We start from the raw sequence: 6013 nt of genomic DNA on the forward strand, positions 1-6013 counted from the left end.
ATAACACATGGCATGCAGAAAAAGATTGTCCTTAATTGTTAAAAACTGTCCTTAGTTGTTTAACAACAACACAAGTGGATTTATTTGTGTTTCAAATCTTTTTGGAGGATGTATATGTGATTTGCTATTTATTTTATATTTCTTCAATGTAAGTAAGGTAAAAAAAGGCGAATTCCATTATAGAGCCGTATGCAATGCGCAAAAGATGCCTGTACGGTTGTTCAATTATATCTTTTTTGATTTTTATTATTCTTTATCTATTCACCTTTCACTTTCATCATGAAAGATAGAAGAAACATTTTTTGTGTTATATCATATATTATATCATTAGGGTAGCCATTCCGCCCATTTCGTCGAGATAAACAAGTCGTATTCTGTCATAACTCGTTCCGGCCAAGAAAAAAAACACAGCACCAATAAATATGTGAGAAATTATTTGTAAAATTGTCCCATTGAGCCCTGTATCGCTTATAGAACCAATTCCTATAATTATGAACCCATATGAGATACTAAAGAATAGGCTATTCTTTTTTTAATCAGATAAGAAGGGCAGTACAACCCGGAACAAAATGAGGATAATGTATTGGCAAGAATGTTAGACCATAAAGAAGCTATCATATCCCATTTAAGTTGTGTCACACCCCAATTTTCGAAGGATAAATTTCAAAAATTTGGGTATGATATAACTCACAAATCTTAATATCCTAAAACCTGCTCAACAACTTCCAAACTAAATTCAAATACTGGAAATGTAAATGTCAACAATTCATCAACCGAGTTAAACATTACATCTCCTTAATTACATCAACTTCAAAAGTCTAATAATAATAAAGTCGCTCACATGAGCTTAAAAACAAACTGCCATAATAAAATAAAATAAAATTCACAGAAACTAAAATCCTGCCACTATGCCTCCGCCTCAACCCTGCTAATCATCACCTGTAGGTCTAACCTCTACACCATGAATTGGTGCACCGGGTTGTAAACAACAAACCCAGTAAGCTAAAAAGCCGGTATGAGTAACTCTAAAAAATAACTCAACCTAACATCACATAGAATAATACGGAAATTTTCCCATATTTATATGCACAAGACATAGTATTCCCACAAGAATAACCTATCAAGAACCAAAAATATTATAATTTCATGAACCTTAAAAATAATCATATAATAGGAAAACTTGTTTTATCTTACCTATAAGCCGTTTGCGATCAAGCTCATATATTTTAAAACAACAAAAAATAAAATTTTTAAATTAAAAACATCATAATCATCAACAATTGCATCATTAAAATTCATCATCATTTTATCATTATAAACCTTATCATCATCATCCTCTTAATTATCATAATCATCATCACAATAACCATAAATAATTGGTCTAAATATGAACTTTGGTGAGATTTACTCACCTAAATATTCCCGTTGCGTCTTCACAATAAACTCAAGAGCCAAGCTCAAATCAATTCCACAAGCTACCTAATTAACACAATTGATAGCCTTTAATTAGCACCTTCAGATTAAAGGATAACAAAACACCCTCAAACTAACCTTAGCCCAAAAGAGGACAACCTGTCACACCCCAATTTTCGAAAGATAAATTTCAAAAATTTTGGCATGATATATCCTAAAATATTAAAATCCCAAAACCTGTTTCAACAAAAATCAAGGAAAATAAACTCAATGCGTAATGTAAATTTACACACAACACCAAATTGAGTTAAATTACAATTCCTTTTTTACATAACTTGAGAACAAGAAAAAGAAACTCTCACATGAGTTTAATAAATCATAACCCAGTGTATATAAAAAGAATATACAATGAACAACCAAAACCCAACAAAAAAAACCCTGCCACTAAGCCTCCACCTCAACCCTGCTGATCCTCACCTGCAGGTGTAACCCCTACACCAAGAAATGGTGCACCGGGTTGTAAACAACAAACCCGGTAAGCTAAAAAGCTCGTATGAGTAAACTAAAAAACAACACAACATTTAATCACATCCAATATTCACAAGAGAGATTGGATCAATAATTAAAAACCACACATCTAACACATTACCCAAGAAATGTACCCATGAGTCCCAGATATTTAATAAAATACCCCTCATGACCTACAACAACACTATGTGTACCCATGAGTCCCAGATACTATACAGTATCTCCCATGACCTACACTGACAGACGGACTAGAGCTCTATTCCTAACAGCAACCAATCACCCGGCCAAAGGCTTGGAACCCGGTTTGACTGTCTAATATCAAACACAAAAATGATAAATAGCATCTTAACCGCAACCAATCACCCAAAAAGGGCTTGGAACCCGGTTTGGCTATTTATCAAACAATCATAATAAATTTCACAACCTTATCCTCAACAACACTATCACAATTATTATTCTCAACAACATAATATATATCACATCATTATTCTCAACATCACAATATAAAGAAGACTTGTTTTTATCTTACCTATGAGCCGTTGGCAATCAAGCTCATATATTTTTTTAAAACAATTAAAAGCATAATATTAAAACCAACATCATCATCATTATTATTATCATTAGGTTCAAATGTGAACCTTGGTGAGATTTACTCACCTAGATAGCCCGCTGCGTTTCCGCAAAACACAAGAGCAAGCCAACTCACAATTTCACAAATCACCTAAAATAACACACATATTAACCTTAGTAACAAACACAACAAGGATCAAAGTACTCTTAACTTAAAGGTTGCCCCCAAGAAGGGAAATCCTTCCTCCAAGACCTCCCAAGGTCATTGAACACTTAACAACAACCAAACTACCTTCAAGATCAAACTTTCTAAGTTTTCGATCTAATGAACACAATTAAACTTAAGTCCTAGCATGCCAACCTTGCTTAAAATATAGCCATACTACTACTCAACAAGCTCACAGCAGCAAGGACTAGCTAACCATAGGAAACTAAGGCCGCCACTCAGCCGGACGCGCAGCCACAGGCGGCGGCGAGTGGGCCCCACGCGCCTCCCTAAACTTCCGAATTTGAGAAAACTCCTAACAACAAAGTTGAAGCTTGAAGCAAGGGGAACAACTTTCATACCTGAGACTTCGACCAAAAATGGCCGAAACCGGCCGGAAACCGTCCCGAACAGTGACCAGAAAATCAATGACAAAATCTGCAAAACCGGCCTCAAAACCTTAAAAACTTGCTTCAATCTATGCCTAAACACTACCAGGGGAAGGAGAGGATCAAGACTCACCTAAGGATGTACCTCGTCGCCGCCGTATACGGCAGCTCCGACCGTGGCACAACAGCCCTTTTTCCGACTACTAAGCTTCGGTTCCGGCGTGCTACACCGAGCAGCAGCTGCCCAGCCTTGGAGAGGACGCTTGTGGGAGCCGAACGGGACCGGTGGAGGTCCAAACGGTGGCCGGACGGCGGAGCTAGCTCCGGCAGAAATTTGGTCCTCGGGGGAGCTCGGGAGAGGAAGAGAGGGAAGGAAAAGAAGAGAGAAAAAAAAAGAGTGAGGAGAGAGATAGAGAGAGTGCTGTTTTTAGTGTTAGGGTTTCCAAAAATAACCCACACACATTTTCCTACTTAAACACTTTCCACACCTGGAACCTAACTTCCTTTGACCACAACTTTCTCTCCCAACTTCCGATTTAAGCGTGCCGCGTGTCTACGAACTCGTAACGACTAAATAAGGCTGCCTCCAATCCTCAAAACCTAAACTCAAACCTCACACAAGCCTAAGCTTAAGCTTAAACTTAATGTCCTAACATGAAATCTTTGCTCACAACCTAGAATTTTCACCTCTCAACATGCTCACCACAGCAAGAGCTAGCTAACCACAGCAAACTAAAGCCATAAACAATGCCGGATGTGCTGCCACGTGCCGCCACAGCAGCGGCGAGTGAGCCCCACGCTCCTCCACCAACCTCAAAATTTGGGGAAACTCACAACAGCAAAGTTGTAGATTGAAGCAAGGTGAACAACTTTAATACTTGAGGTTTCAACCAGTTCAGCTGGAAAACGCTTCGAAACACCACCCCACAACCAAACTTCGAATCTGCAAAAACCAGCGCCCAACTTCTATTTTTAGGTCACCAAAGAGGCATAAACAACTCTAGGCAAAGGAGGAGAGCAAGACTTACCAAGCCTCAACCAAATTCGCCGTCGGAAGAAGAAAATCCGGCGATGTAGACCGGAGCTTCACCAGCCCAGTGCTCCTCCTCTAGCTCCAGGCACGGCGTCGCACCACTACAGGAGGGAAGAGAGTGGCCGTGCGATCCAAAAGAGACCAGTGGCGGCCGAAACGGTGGCCGGACGGCGGACTTCCGGCCGGCGAAATTCCTGGCATGCGTGAGGCGTCGGGAGCTCGGGAGAGAGGAGAGAGAAAGTGAAACTGATTTTTAGGGTTTCTAAAAATAACCCACAACACTTTTTTACTTACACACTTTCCCAAATCTGGAAACTAACTTTCTCTGACCATAACTTTCTCATACAAAGTCCGTTTTACGCGTGCCACGTGTCTACAAACTCATATCGTCGTGCTCTACAACTTTTGTTAAGGAAGTTTCTCGAGAAACCCAACAGATTAAAAAGTCAACTCTTGACCCTTCAAAATAACGTATTTCTAACAAAGAAATCTCTCGAACACCTCCGCTCTTCCTTCGAACCTCAAAACACACTAACTTCTAACTCAAAAATTCTCAAATAATATTAGAAACTAATATTAATATTCCAAGGTATTACAAGTTGGGCCAGTCTCTTAAATGTATTTTTAATGTATGCTCTCTCATGAAATAAACAAAATTGAACTTTCGTGATATTGTCTTTCCTTCTGGCATTTTGTTATTAGGTTTTGGATTGATGACTAAGTTATACATTATAATTGTTCTAAATGTTAGCTACCTATAAATGACTACCCTATTTCTTTTTTATTCTGTAGTCATGAAACTAATGTTTTTCTTTGGATTTTTCAGGTAACAATAACTTTGGGTTGTTGGAAGACTTTGAAGAGGGCAAATGAGTTTTAGCAAGGTACACCGTTTCTAATCATATTACATCTTCAGTTCTTAAAATAAATTTTAGTTTTTTAATGATAGTGCTTGCATTTCATCCACGATGCTGCCAAGCAGAACTTGCAAGACTGCAGACTTCATTTCTTAAATCACACCACAAGTGCAAAGCAGAGACCACATACATATGCATTTGAAAAAAAGTGTGGAAACAAATATATCTCAAAATAGGTAGACAATATAAACCTGACAATGCTAATTACGTGTTAACCTTGTTTTTTTTTTTCATATTGGACTCTTAATTGGCCCTTATACCTTATGACAATGCTAATGCATTTGATCAGCTTTTTCTATACAACAATGCAGGCATTCTAGATTATGACATGAATGTTTTGAAAATGTTATCCCCTCAAAGTATGAGGTCCCGATGTGGCTCAGAACTTATGTTTAACTTTGATGTATATGTTCTTAGATTGATTTTCCATTTCAAGTAGTAAACTAGCTCTGCCAAAAAAAAAGGTAATATATTAGGAGGAATGTTTATGCTTTCTTTTCTTTTTCTTCCATCCTTCTAATATTTATACATTCTGACTTGGACTTTCTATTTATCAGCACGATCTCATTTGTATTAACTAATGCTAATGTCAAAATCTCAAACACGCAATATTACAGTACCTACTTGGTCTCATAGCCAAGATTTATAGCTCTGCATCGTTATGTACCCGTTCAATATTTGTAGCCAAGGTTTATATCATATTTCTCTTCTTTTGCATTTCATTAGCTCATAAGCCCTTCATATTGTACTACATAGTCTAGGTCAATAGGCCCTTCAAATTGTCCTTGATGCTACAAAACACAAGGAGGATGTATTTAAGTCTTTAACCCGGGGCATACACTTGCAGTTTGGAACATAGATCTATTCAAGTTATAAACAGTTGGCACACAAATCGAGCTGCATCTACCTAAAATGTTCAATGAATATGTGTGATGTGCAATTTGTAGTTGAGATGCTG

The 6013-nt window shown here is 37.9% G+C and overlaps 1 pseudogene; it reads right to left on the reverse strand.

Moving 5' to 3' along the window:
• The window catches only part of LOC101312079, a 36908-nt pseudogene that overhangs the window by 1073 nt on the left and 29822 nt on the right, over window positions 1-6013 (reverse strand).

Source organism: Fragaria vesca, linkage group LG6 (genome assembly GCF_000184155.1).
Source record: "Fragaria vesca subsp. vesca linkage group LG6, FraVesHawaii_1.0, whole genome shotgun sequence".
Classification (NCBI taxonomy): Eukaryota; Viridiplantae; Streptophyta; class Magnoliopsida; order Rosales; family Rosaceae; genus Fragaria; species Fragaria vesca.